The sequence below is a fragment of the Crotalus tigris genome, unplaced genomic scaffold, assembly GCF_016545835.1.
Source record: "Crotalus tigris isolate CLP2741 ecotype Arizona unplaced genomic scaffold, ASM1654583v1 scf7180000017816.2395320, whole genome shotgun sequence".
NCBI classification, from domain to species: Eukaryota; Metazoa; Chordata; class Lepidosauria; order Squamata; family Viperidae; genus Crotalus; species Crotalus tigris.
This window is the reverse complement of record NW_024096653.1, coordinates 1353907-1368293: the sequence shown is the minus strand read 5'-3', so window position 1 is coordinate 1368293 and position 14387 is coordinate 1353907.

Sequence of the window (14387 nt, the reverse complement as noted above, 5' to 3'; positions counted from 1 at the left end):
AAAACGATACTAGAACATCACATGATCTTGGTTCTATTGCTCTATTAATAGAATTGCATTGACTTTTTTCGCTGCTGCTACACACTGTTGGCTCATATTTAAGTGATTGTCCACTAGGACTCCAAGATTCCTCTCACAATTACTGGCATTAAGCCAAGTTTCGCCTAGCCCACTGGTGGTGAACCTATGGCATGCATTCCAAAGGCAGCACTCAGAGCCCTCTCTAAGGGCACGTGCACCATTGCCCCAGCAGAGTTCGCCAGAGTAGTTTCCATCTTCACTTTTCCTGTTTCCGGTCTTGACCTCCTTCTGCGGTAGTGAGGTCTGTTGGCCGATGACAGCTGTACAGGGCCTCTGTATTTTGGTTACGGTGGGGGGGAGCTGCCTGTGCTGCTGCCATGAGGTGAAGCTGGTGGAGAAAGGGGGATTGGACCCATGCACCCCGCTTCCTGCCATAGCCATGATGTGGTAGCGTTGCTGAAATCGGCCACATCACCAGCGGGGTGTCGTAAGAGGCTGCAGCAGGATACCAGGAAGTGGGTGCATGGGTCTGATCCCCCTTTTCCCACCAGCTTCACCTCATGGCAGCAACACTGGCAGCTGCCCTCCAACCTGACCTGTTTCCCCGGCTCCACCCCGGCAGATGGAGACTGTGGCAAGGGGCCAAGGGCACATGTGGGACAATGTGGAGTGGCAGCGGTGAGGGGTGTGTGCACACCAGAGGCCACTCAGTGCAAGGATGGGTGGCACAGCTTCTCTTCCAGAGCTGCTGCTGGCTGGGCCTGGCGATGCAGGGATCGCCACCACTGCTGCCTCCTGCCCAGCCTGCCACGTAATAAAGCAAGCAAAACCGTAACTGCCCCTCTCTTCAACCAGCCGCCCAGTAACTCGCTGAGGTTCTACGTGACCAGATTCATCCTGGCATGGCTAGTTTCCCTCCTCTCCATCCCATCCCTCCTGGCCTCGCATGCTCTCCTTTTCCCGGGCACCACCCACTGCATCACCTTCTTAGCTGTTGAATTGTTAAATTGTCCTGTGGTAAGTTGTCCCACAATGAGTTGGCTATGGCAAGTTGGCCACAGCGAGCTGCCCATTCTGGTAGTATAATACTATGACATTATAACATGAAGATCTATAGGTAGAAATTCAGCTGTTGGCCATCTTTTCATTAATGTAGAAGGCACCTGATCTCTGTTCCTTCTGCATCTGCATCTCTTCATGTTCTCTTTTCTCTTTTGCTTTTATGGATCTGAAGGAAAAGGAGGAATTGAAGAGTCCCAATCCCCTCTTTTCAAACCAAAGATAACCAGTAAGGTTTTTCAACTGTAAGCCAGAAAGCTTACAAATTATGGAAAGAAAACACTAAGCATAATGAAAGCCAATGCTAGCTAGAGTTATCAGGATTTTTTTTTTTTTTTTGAACTCAGGAGAATTGTATTTCCTAGTGCAATGTTGTATTTGTTCTTATATGTGTGTATGTATGTCAGTTATACAGCCATTGCTCAAAATACCTACCAACTCAATGTTTTAATTACAGTTCTATTCCTGGGGAAACCTTACAAATTTTTCATTTTGTTCCATTTGTTGCAGGAAAGACATAGCATTGGAGCAGCAATCATTGGAATAAAGAAACTTGCCCCAGGCATATGGTTCAGGGATTGCATTCAGTGTACCATTCAATGGTAAAAATCTTAGTTTTGTGCTGCGCTTGGCTTTGTTTTATGACTAAGCAAGGAAAAGAGAAATGTGGATTGGGCTTATTCATCCTCCCTCAGGAAATAAAATTAATTTGTCTAGTTGTATTGGGCATTGGAGGCAAGAACCGAAAATTAGCTGGCACACTAGGTTTCCATGGTCTTAATGATTTGCAATAAATCATGAAAGCTAAATAATAAGAGCAAAAAAAAAATCAAGTCTATTAATAAATAATGTTTTTCCCATCCTCTCCCTGGAACTTTGGAAGCTTACTTACTTTAGTGTGATTATTAGTTTTGGTAATATTAAGTCATTAGCATTGACTAATCTCAAAAAGAACATATTTATCTTCTTATTTCACTATTTCCTACTTCTAGATATGTCAATTGCCTAGAACACCAAGGGTTGGTTGGCCTCTAAATCTAATATATTAATTAATAATACTAATAATATAGATGGAGATGGACCTGGTTAATGCTTGTATATAAGACTATCAGGAAACAGTTAAAATATTTGAAATACAGCATAGAAAGTTATCTAACAGTTAACAGTATTAGTAACATTAGCCACAGCCAATTTGCCATGGCCAACTCACCACAACTAACTCACTGCAGGACAAGAGTTATACTAAAATCAAGGAAATGGTGGAATAGAATCATTAAAGGATGCAAAAGGAGGGACAAAATGAAATGTGAATGGCTAAAATTAACGTATTTTTTATTTATTTTAAATAATTAAATTGAATTGTTAAATTGTCCTGTGGTAAGTTGTCCCACAATGAGTTGGCTGTGGCAAGTTGGCCACAGCGAGCTGCCCATTCTGATAGCATAACACTATGACATTATGACATGAAGATCTATAGGTAGAAATTCTGCTTAAAATAATATCAAATTCCAAATGCTACATACAGTGTAGGACATGAAATAGAATAATAACTGAACGAGACTGTGGGAAATAGAACCATAAATAAGCTATCCACAGATTTAACCACGGTTAGCTATGAGTCTTTTTAAAGTGAGGGTTTGAATATCATGCATTTCAACTGGCATTGTTAAAATTACTTCCACACAGTCATCACACATAAAACTGCTCCTGGCAACTGAGACTTGAACAATGGCTTGAAATAGCAACAGAGTTCCAGTTTAAGCACAAGAATTGGAAATGTTGTTAATTCCCCACTACAGGACAGATGGCTACCAGCAGGATCAGCACCTGGCAATTTCATTAAGCATGCATCAACATATGAAGAAATGATAGCTAGGCCACTGTCAAAAATCTTGTTTCTTCACAGGAACTTTAATCAAAGAGAGCATGGAAGAGAAAAAAAAAGAAGTCATAACAGCATTCTCCCCCTAGGAAGGACAAGATCAAGTGGTTTGTTCTCATCCTCAGAGAAATAGTGAATATAAACTCTATCGTTTTACAAAGATGGAATTGTCGCTGCTTGGCATCCACAGGACATCTCATACCATATTTGCTCTGCAGTTATACAGTGAAAAACCCCAGGCCACCCTTGAAGAGTGATGGTCAATGGCACAGCATAATGCCATTGCATTTGAGCTATTTGGGGAAGTTTTCAAGAAGGCACACATTTTTGTGGGAAACATTCTGGAGCAGTCCCCAGTTATAAGAATACAGAAGTGAAAGAGGAAGATCAAACCAAAGCGTTATCTGGCCCAGCATTTTTCATTCCCATGCTAAACAAGTAGATCTGCATAGTAAAGGCAAATCATGAATAGAGATTAGATGACCAGATTTGCTCAATTCTGTAATCATTTATAGGAATAGAGATTGCTGTTTTGCCTAATTTACAATTCTAATTTTCTGATTTTAATAAAAATCAGACTGGAAACTTGTCAGATCAATCCTTGGAGTGGGAGGGGTCTTGAACTCGCATTCAAAAATTTAAGATATAATCAAGAGATGACTTTTTTTATTTAATGTATAAAAGTTCTTTGGAATACAGGAAAGCCGGACAATATCAGATTCTTTAAAAAGTTCTGTTCTGGCTCCAATATTTCCAGGAAACTTCCCATGCTCTTTTTTAAAAAACTAGCATTTCCAAAAGAGCACCAGGCTCTTAAAACATTAAAAGTGGGAAGATGACCAAGATTAATTTAAAATCTAAAAATCCATTCAGTTCTAGCATTCAGGGGTAGTTTGATAATATCAAGTGTTCATTGGCCTGAAATTGTTCTGACTGGTGTCCATCCCACCAGGAATCTTGATACATATGAAATATCCAAATCCACTCCCATCTACTGTAGTGGGGGGAGAGATTTCATTTTAAACCCCAACCATGTGCAAAGTTCATAGATTCTCACGCAGTGATATCTGAGACTATATATAAGATATCTAAATCATACATTCTAAGACCCATCAGTTCATGAAAAGAAAAAGAAAAAGGTTTCTACATAAATTCTGAGAAGTGGTTCAAAAGTTACCAAGTTTTTTTCCCCCTTGGGCCTATAGGACAGGGTGAATCTCATAATGAAGTTAGAAACGAGCTCAAGAAGCTTTCATTTGCAGTGTCTATCTCTTAAGTATGGAATGAGACTTTTCAAAGAATTTAGAGACATGTACGTTACAAGTGGGACTCAGGCAGAGTCTTTCCTGAATAGAGACATGAAGCATGAGAAACCAAATCCTTTCATTCCATTTCTTCAAGGTAGAACCTCAGTTGCCACCTCTGTCACAGTATTTTCTGTACTTTAGGTAAACTTATGTAAGTAGTGATACTGAGATTCTTCATTCTCTTCCTTTCCAAATTTTGCCTTTTATATATGATTTCTTTGTGTAAATTCAAGAGTCCTCCTCCTTATCATCATCATGATCTTCTTCCTCCTCCTCCTCCCATATTGAGTAAGTCAATCTCAAAGTCTATCTTAATGGTTTAAGGTTAGTATATCATAAATATTAAACTAACCACTGTTTATTCAAAGGTTTGATCTTCTTCTAATTAAGGTAATTGTATAAGAGGTAATCCATGTGGATGGAAAGCGCAGGATAAAATTAACCTTTTCATGTTTAATCTGATAATTATTTCTCTCCCATTACACCATGGGGAGGGAGTAATATCAAAGTAAGTGATATTATTTAACTTAACAAAAGCCTTCAATTTCTCACATTAGCCTTTGTTGCATCTAGGTTAGACATACAAATAATGAACTGCACTCTTCCTAATATCTCTTTTCAAAGGTTCCTAATGGCAGGCACATAATTCTAAATAATTATCCTTATAATAGTATAGTCTAATATTATACCAAATGTTTATTTTTCATTTCTCAGCAGAAAACATATCTTTTTCAGAAGGGTGGAAATATTTTCATTTTCTTCCCTTGCGATGAAGGGTGGCACGGTGGCTCAGAGTTTAAGATGCTGGCTTGTCGGCTGGAAAGCCAGCAGCCATGTTCAAGACCACATGATGGTGTAAGCTCCCGTCCTTTGCCCCAGCTCCTGCCCACCTAGCAGTTTGAAAGCATGCAAATGAGAGTAGATAAATATGTATCACTTTGGCAGGAAGGTAACAGTGTTCCATGGATCTTGGCATGTAGTCAATACTAGCTCCCTCGACTAAGAAAAATGAGCACCACCCCATATAGTTGGCAATGACTAATGGAATAAAATTTACAGGGACTCCTTTTACTCTTTAGATTAAATCACTTTTATTTTATTATTATTATGCAGTGATGTAGATATTTCTTCATTTGCTCCAAACTTGTACAAAGTTGCTCTGGTAACATCTTTTTTTTTGCCCCTGAAGTATCCTCATTGCTTTCATTTCATTTAAAGCCCATGAGTGAAGCAATATTGTCTTTCATTGCTAAGAGACTATTTCCCTCTTATTCTAATGCTACCCAAGGCAGCCTTAATTTGTTAGTCTTGATCAAGTATTATCCTGGAGTATAGTCAGGTGACTGTAGTGACTTGAAGTGGAGACAATATTAGCTAAATAAGGATTCACAGTGGGAACGCCAGTTTTTATGGCACTATAATTTCCTGCTGATTCAAGGATGAGAAAGCATTTCATCTCTGCAGTGGGAAAATATTTGACTGTTTCTTCTTCTTTAGCCATAACCATGATTATGCCATGGTTTCTTATTCCTAATCATGATACACAAAGGTCTTACATAAAGTGATGGAGAATCTTTGAAAACAAATGCTAGTAAGTTCAAAACAAGTTGTCCATTTGCAAAATGTTGTCCATTGTCTTGATTTCAGTATTTGTACTAGCAGCAGGTATTCTCATTCCACTAAAGATTTCCACTAAAGATTTCCATTAAACATAACCGGGTGCATGCTGATTTTCATTTTCAACAACAAGTATTTATAGCTGTGTAGGCAAGGAGAAGGGAAACACAACTGATGAAGATGACATTTCCTACCCACAAAACTGTCTTGTCTTCAAGGTTTACCATAGTGAGGTTTGCACATGCTAATTTGGTTAGAATAGAATAGAGCTGGAAGGGACCTTGGAGGTCTTCTAGTCCAGTCCCCCGCTCAAGCAGGAGAACCTATAGCATCTCAAACAAGTGACTGTCCAGTCTCTTCTTAAAAACCTCCAGTGATGGAGCACCCATGATTTCTGAGGGCAAGCTGTTCCACTGTTTAATTGTCCTCACTGTTAGGAACTTTTTCCTTAATTCCAGGTTGCTTCTCACTTTGATCAATTTCCATTATTATGACACTACATATTCAGCCTTGCCATATTATCCAAATGGCTGGATTCACATAACATGAAAGCCATGAAAAGTAATCAAACTTAAAACTAACTTCCCATGTTGTAAGAATGCTGACATTAGGTAATTTCCTGGGATAGGTGTGTTGCATGACCTCAGCCTAAGCTGCACAAGAATTGTACATATCTAAGTTACACTATTTCCTTCTCTCATAAAAATCAGTAGCAGTCCATTGAAGTCATAAAAATATTATTTTCATTCTGAGAACATGTGTTCATGGATCCTAAATATGCACTGACAGGGTGCATCAAAAAACACTCAAGATATATATATATATATATATATATATATATATATATATATATATATATATATATATATATAATATTCTTTTATATTCCTTGTGGGGAAAAAATAAAACTATGAAAATTAAAAGGACAGCTACTAAAATGGAAATGTAGATCATTGGCCTTGTATCCTTCTCAGCAAGGTAATTATGTTTGTCCCCTATGTGTACTATCTCTCTCTTTCTACCTGAAAGGGTGTTGTGTGTACCGATGGAAATTACTCATTCATGTGTCAACTTACTTACTTTCTTGTTCCTGGGCAATTATATGCTATAGCAAACATAATATTCCACACAACAGCCATTAGCAGTGAGTCTAGATTTTAGGAAGCGAGCACACCATACTCTCTAGGAAGCTGTTCTGAATAAAGAGGCAGATGAATTTAAAATTAACTCACTTTACTGTGTCATTTTTCAGCTCCCAATAAATCCGGTCCTGGAGCCAGATACTGAAATAGCAATACAATACCAAAGCCAAGTTTGCATTCAAACAACTAGACCCAACTTAACTAGACCCAAATTAACTTATCCAACTGTTCAGTTTGAAAGAGATGAAACAGTGGAGCACCTGTTTTGATTAGTCTTTTTTTTTCCTAAGTTGAACTTATCTTCATATCAACAGGTGCCACTCAACTTAGGAGATGTAAACACAAAGAACAATTTTCATTGAAAACTGCAATCTGATTCTTAAGCCCTAAAATTAGAGACAAGAGAGGAGGATAATTTTATTTCAGAATGGAGAAAAATCACTCCAAGCATGATACAATTTAGTTGGCATTTGTAGCCTATTCAGATAGCAATGTCAGTGTCATATGTTGACAGTTATGAAGATAATAAAGTTTTTCTACCTACTAAAAGCCAATGTAGGGTTTATAGAGTTCAAGCTGGAACAATAGCTGATACAAAGTCTGCAATTTGTTTTGCAATATAATGGTCCAATCCATTTATTGGGTTGGATCCCACTGTTTTTCTATAAATTGTCAAAACACATGCACAAAGTATAAGTTAAGATATTTAGAACCAGAACCAGAAATTTATTTTATTATTTTATTTTATTTTATTATTTTATTTTATTTTATTATTTTATTTTATTTTCAGTTAGAATTTTAAATTTCATATTTTTAGCATTCTGCATGATGAACATGGCATACAGACTTGCAGTATGTAGCAAAGTGGAAGTTCTTTGTGAATGATCATACTTCATCTAAATATTACATACTATGCAGTCTTTGGGAAAATTCATTTCATTCAGATCCTAAAAGCATTAAAGAATCCGTGCATCCACCTGATGGGTAGAAGCAACATAAATTTGGGAACATCAATGTCCAGTAGCCAATCATAAGGGTATATTACCTCACTTAGATGGACTTTTGCAAGCTGAAGTGTCAGTCTTCTTTTTTTCTGTGTTTTCATCCTGAGGTTTGCCTAAAATCCAGATAGAGCAAAGGCCTAACCAACAATAACTGTGATGAAATCTGAATATTAGACAAGAAGCTCAGATTAACAACTACTGTAGCTAACTGGTACAGCCACATGGTTTTTCAACTTATTGTGTCACCTAACAATAGAGGTTCTGATCCCATTTAGTATTAAATGAGAATTAATTATATGTCTATTTATATTTCTAGTGCAGAGAAGAGCAACAAAGATGATTAGGGGGCTGGAGGATTAAACATACGAAGAACAGTTGCAGGAATTGGATATTCTAGTCTATGAAAAGAAAGGGGGGACAACCTATTCCCCAAAGCATCTGAAGGCATGACAAGAAACAATGGATAGAAACTAAGCAAGAAGACAAGCAACCTAGAACTAAAGAGAAATTTCCTGACAGTGAGAACAATTAACCAGTGGAACAACTTTCCTCTAGAAGTTGTGGATGCTCCGTCACTGGAGATCTTTAAGAAGAGACTGAACAAATATTTATCTGAAACTGTATAGGGCAGGGGTAGGCAACCTTGGCTCTTTTATGACTCGTGGACATAAACTCCCAGAATTCTGAGAGTTGAAGTCCACGAGTCATAAAAGAGCCAAGGTTGCCTACCCCTGGTACAGGATCTTCTGCCTGAACAGCAGACCTCCAAGGTCCCTTCCAACTCTGTTCTGTTCTGTTATTCTAGAAGGCTCATTAAGTTTAGTGAGACATTCTCCCAGTGATTCCAGTAGGAGTTATGGCACTCCATATTATTTATTTAACATCAGAAAAATGTAGCAACAGTGATTGGCAACCAGTTTTTCACTACTTGATTAATTATTTGAATTCATCTTTTCAATGTAAAATAACAACCAATCTTTGAGCTATGAAGGACTGGATATGCGGAATTGGCAATGGTGGATTAATACCTGAATAGATTGAAAACTTTTTTCATGTGTGCATTTGGGAGAGTAATCATAGACCTCCTTCTTAAAAAAAAAATCCCAATCTACATTTGCTAATAACCTAAAATTAAGACTATTGTGAATAGCTACAATTGTCCATTTCCAATGTAGCAATTGCATATTTGATAATCGGCCTCAGCAAGCAGAAGGTTTACAAACAGATTTAATGGATCCACTTTTTTTTGAAGAACAGAGTATTGTATGATTGCATCATTCATGGAGCAGTAATTCAAAGCACTATTAGGTATGAGCTTTTGAACATATCCATGGTTTGATCTGAGCTTTTCAATGGGGAACAATGAGAAATAGCATGGGATGATTCACAATAGCTAGTTCTGGGTTTTGAATGGGCATGATGTACAATTATATGACACACACAATGGACATCAATCACAATTGAAGAAGTATGAAAATCCTATCAGTGTGCAGAATAGCAAACATCTCTTTTTCTGCTTCCAAATACAAGACTAATATTCAGGAAGCTGACAATTTCTCTTTTCAAAATAAATTGAAGGGTTTTTTGTATCCTAAACTAAAATCTAGGCATGTGACATATGGAAGAACACACAATTATCCTAGTATTGTTGATAGATCAGAGGTGACCAAATGCAAAGAAGGACCAGATGATTGTACTTAGATTAATAGTATAGAGAGGAGAATTTGTATGGATAATGTTTTAAACTGTAGTGTAATAATTTGAATTTTTAAAAAATCTCCTGTACAATTATAATTATATTTCCCAGGTATTCGCAGATTAAATATAATAAATGAACTATGCATGACACCATCATTTATATTCAAGTTCTCCTTGTTTTCTTATCTGTGAGCATAAAGTACATGCATGTAATCTATAAAAGTGATTTAAATCAAGTCAAGAGAGTTAAAATAAGGATAAATAAAAAGGCTATGCATAGGATTCAAATGAAACCTGGACAACAAGTTACTAACAGGATAATTCAAAAAAGAAAGAAAAAAATACTTCTGTGGTTTATGCAAAGAGTTTCACAAAGTAGAGAAGAAGCATATGCAATAATCATAATCAGCATAATTATAAAATCATAGGGCAGGAAGAAACCCAGTCAAATTGTTGTCCAGTCTATTTTTGAAAACCTCCAGTAATGGAGCACCCATAACCCCAAGAGGCAAGCTGTTCCTTTGGTTAATTGCTCTTACTGTCAGAAAAGTTCTCCTTAATTCTAAGTTGTATCTCTCTTTGACAAGCTTTTTGTCCTGCCTGTGATGCCTTAGAGAATAAGTCAATCCCCTCTTCTTTGTGACTTTAAATACTGGGAGACAGTCATGTACCCCTATATGTCTCTTCAATAGGTTAGACATATCTAGGTCCATCAATCATTCATCATATGATTTAGCCTCCAGACTCTTTTTCATCTTTTTTGCTCTTCTCTGCATACTTTCCAGATTCTCAAAATCTTTTTTTGTAGCATGGTGACCAGAACTGGATGCACTATTTCAATTATCATCTCATCAGCACGGTGTAAAGTAGTACTATCACTGGTCCACTAATTTAGTTACTTTATTGAAAAATGCAATAAAACTTGTTTGGCAGGATCTCTTTAAAAAAAAAAACATGCTGGCTTCTAGTAATCACTTTGTTTGTATTTAAGTGCTCACAAATTCTTCGCTGGATTATCTTTTGCAGGATTTTCCCAGGTATTGAGTCAAGTTGATTGGCCTATAATTTCCTGGATCAATTTTCCCCCTTTTTGAAGATTAGGATCACACTGATTCTTTTCCAGTCCTCTGTATTTCAATTTGAGTCCAACCTCAAATTAATATGAATTGTGTAAATAGACCAACCTTGTTTGTTCCAGTAATGATATGCAGTGTTTCCATAGCCTCATTTAACCTTCACTGAAAAATATAAACACTGCCTTTGTTTTATGGTTTTGGAAGATGCTGTAAATCCATAAAGGAAAAATAGCTATAGTCAAAAGTGTGGGGAAGAAAAGTAAAATCTGAAATGTTACCATTTCTTCCACACCTTTACTTTGATCGTGTTTTTTTTAAAGTTAAGTAATATATAGTGATATTTTGTGTACTTTGACAACCAACTGACCTGGTTTATTTGTTTTGTGAAAAGAAATAAAGTAAGATAAAGTTTTATACCTCAGTTCAAGAAAGACTTTCATCATTTTTAAAAACAATCCTTTTTGTTTTACAAGAAACCTATCATCTGTCTGTCTGTCTGTCTGTCTGTCTGTCTGTCTGTCTATCTATCTATCTATCTATCTATCTATCTATCTATCTATCTATCTCTCTGTCTCCTACCTAATTACTTACAAGACACACACACAGAGAGAGAGGCAGAGAGACAGAGAGACAGAGAGAGATTGAGATTATGAGGCAATAACGATAAAAATAAAGATAAATGTTTCCTTGAGTTTAGTTTAATTCTTGGTGACAATATCAAAGCATTTACAAAGATATCTTAGCAGCAGAACAGAACTGATTTGTGCTTGTTTTCTGGTAGAATTAATATTGTTAGTTTTCCAGTCTTATAACCTTCAAAAGTCATGATGGTCTCTCATTCCTTATAAACCAGGGCCAAACCAGAACAATTAAGTGCTGTTTTTCTGAATTTTATTCCAGATCTAATCATTAAGACAGACTATTGCTTTATTGACTCAAATCTGACAAGACTGTTTCCATCATTCCAAATCACATGTGTCAATGAGATTTAATAACCTATGCCTAATAATTATACTTAGAGAGTGATACCTATGCGATACCTTATTTAGCACAACAGTACTGACTCTTAGTGATACTGACGTGGCCTATTTTATTTTTGAAAGAAGGGATTCTCAAAATAATTTCATTGATTTAATAGGTTTATATGCCAATCATTACTGACTCAGAATAGTCACAGTTTTATCAAACATAACGCACATGCACATACACACACACATAAAATAAACAATGTAAATACCAAAACATTAACAAAAGACAGTAACGTCTTCAGATGCAAAGGAACATTGCCAACAACATAACAGTGAAAATCCATATAACAGGTGGAGCCTATCTCAATTTGTTTCTACACAAAGACCTGCTGAGATAACAGGTTTTAATTACTTTTCTAACAGGGCTGCAGCTTGTCAAATCTCCAGAAGAATATTATTCCAGAGAAAGGATCGCACAATGATTGGGGAAAAAAAAGAATCTATAGCACTAACTTTCTTTTCTCTAGGCGAATATTCACTACAATTGGGATATAAAGATTTTTGCATAGGGGATTATAATTTCAATTTTATCTTTGTATGTGGGTAGTTGATTCTGTTTAGGTAAAATGACTGTTATTCACTCATGGAGAGGATTTGATTATTATTTTTTTCCCTAAGAAAACCTTCTCATTTAGGCCATCAATATAATCTTATTTCCACAATGCTTGATTCTTGTTAATACCAAAGTCAGTATTAGTGTATTTTAATGCAGCAAAATGCTGTGTTAGGGAGGTATTTGAATACTCAAATGGATCCTAAAATTATTCAAAAGGATTAAAAAAAAATAAAGAAAGGATTAAAAAAAAACAACTTCCAAAACAAAAAAATAAAAAGATAAGAAAATACAGTCTTTTTATTTTTTGTTGTGAAGCTGTTATTTATTTACTTGTTATTTATTTAGTTTAGTTAGTTGTCCTGAGGAAAGGAATGGAGAATGAATTCCACAACTCATAACTGAAAGAGTTTTAACTAGGCCCCTGCTTCCATTAAGTATAAACTCAATGAAAAGTTAAAGGGGAAAAGAAAACTTTCCATAAATGATTCCCTCCAGGATGACACCATCTAAAACTGACAGGACTACTTCTCTTACATGGAAGTTTTCATGGAGAATTCTTACATGGGAAGAATGCAAAAGTGGTTGCTGAAGGTCATTTCAGTGGATCCAATTTCTCTCTAGATCTTCACTGCATTCACAGAAGTGTTTACATGGCCCGCTGCCTCATCTCAAAGATTCAAATCGACATAAGAAAGGAGAGGGAAGGAAAGCATGTGATTTCACAGGTAAACAGTGGGAATATGGGGAAATATTAAACATTTTCCCTAAACAGGGGGAAAAACAAAAACAAAAGATAGCTGAAAGTAATTAAGAGAACTGATAAGCAAGAGAGGAGCTAGAAATGAGTAACTGGCAATAAGTAAGAACCAGGAAAATGAAATGAAATTAAAGAATGAGTGGATGAAAAGAATAAATAAGGAATAAAGAAAAAAGAAAAAAAGGGATAAAAAAATCAGAGAGAGAGAGAGAGAGAGAGAGAGAGAGAGAGAGAGAGAGAGAAGCTGAAAACTGGTTGAGCAGAGAAGAAAAATAAATCAAAAAGTCTCCAAGTGGAAAGGCAGCTATAGGAAGAAAAACTGAAAACATTTTTAAAAATAATAATAATGTCTGAAAATTCTCACATTTTAAAAAATAATAATAATACCTGAAAATTCTCTCTCTCTCTGTCTCCCCCTCTCTCCCCCCCTCTCAGACACACACACACACACATGCACACACACATATAAACACACACTCTCTCTCTCTCTCTCTCTCTCTGTGTGTGTGTGTGTGTAAAAACATACCACAATTTAAAGTGTGACCATAAGAAAATTATGCAAATTATCAATCATAAACATACATTTACAAAAAGACTAGAAATAAGCTTGATATTGGATGACTGTGTAAATTTTGTTTTGATCTTTCCTTCCTTCCTTCTTTCCCTCCCTCCCTCCCTTCCTCCTTCCTTCCTTCCTTCCTTCCTTCCTTCCTTCCTTCCTTTTTTCATAATCTTCTCATAATAGATATATTTTGTACCTATCTTTCTTAATGCAAGCCTTTCTTTTTCAAACAAGTTTTCCATGAGAAAACAATTATTTTGAAAACATTGTGTGGGTTTTTTTGCACATTGTTCCCTAAAATGCACCTTTCTCTCTATATATGTATTTCTTATTTGTGAACCACATCTGAAAAGTGAAAATCTTTCACTTTTGTATATTTTCTGAATACCATAGTCAGCAAGTTTATTTCCTCTCAGGTTGCAGTGAGCTGACTTTTAAAAAATAATTTAAAAATTAGTGCATTTTTATTGATATTCATATTGACAGCAATGGGCTTTTCTTTCAGCATACTACCAATATGAAAATAGCAACTTGGAAAGTGAACAGTAATGGTCTTATCATAAAGCTTCTTCTCATTGTCTACCATTCTTGGCAAAAATATGAAGAGTCTGAATTTATCTCAGTTCATCGTACAATTTCAGATACTGAGCCAGAAAGTTCCTCTTTGTGGCATCACAG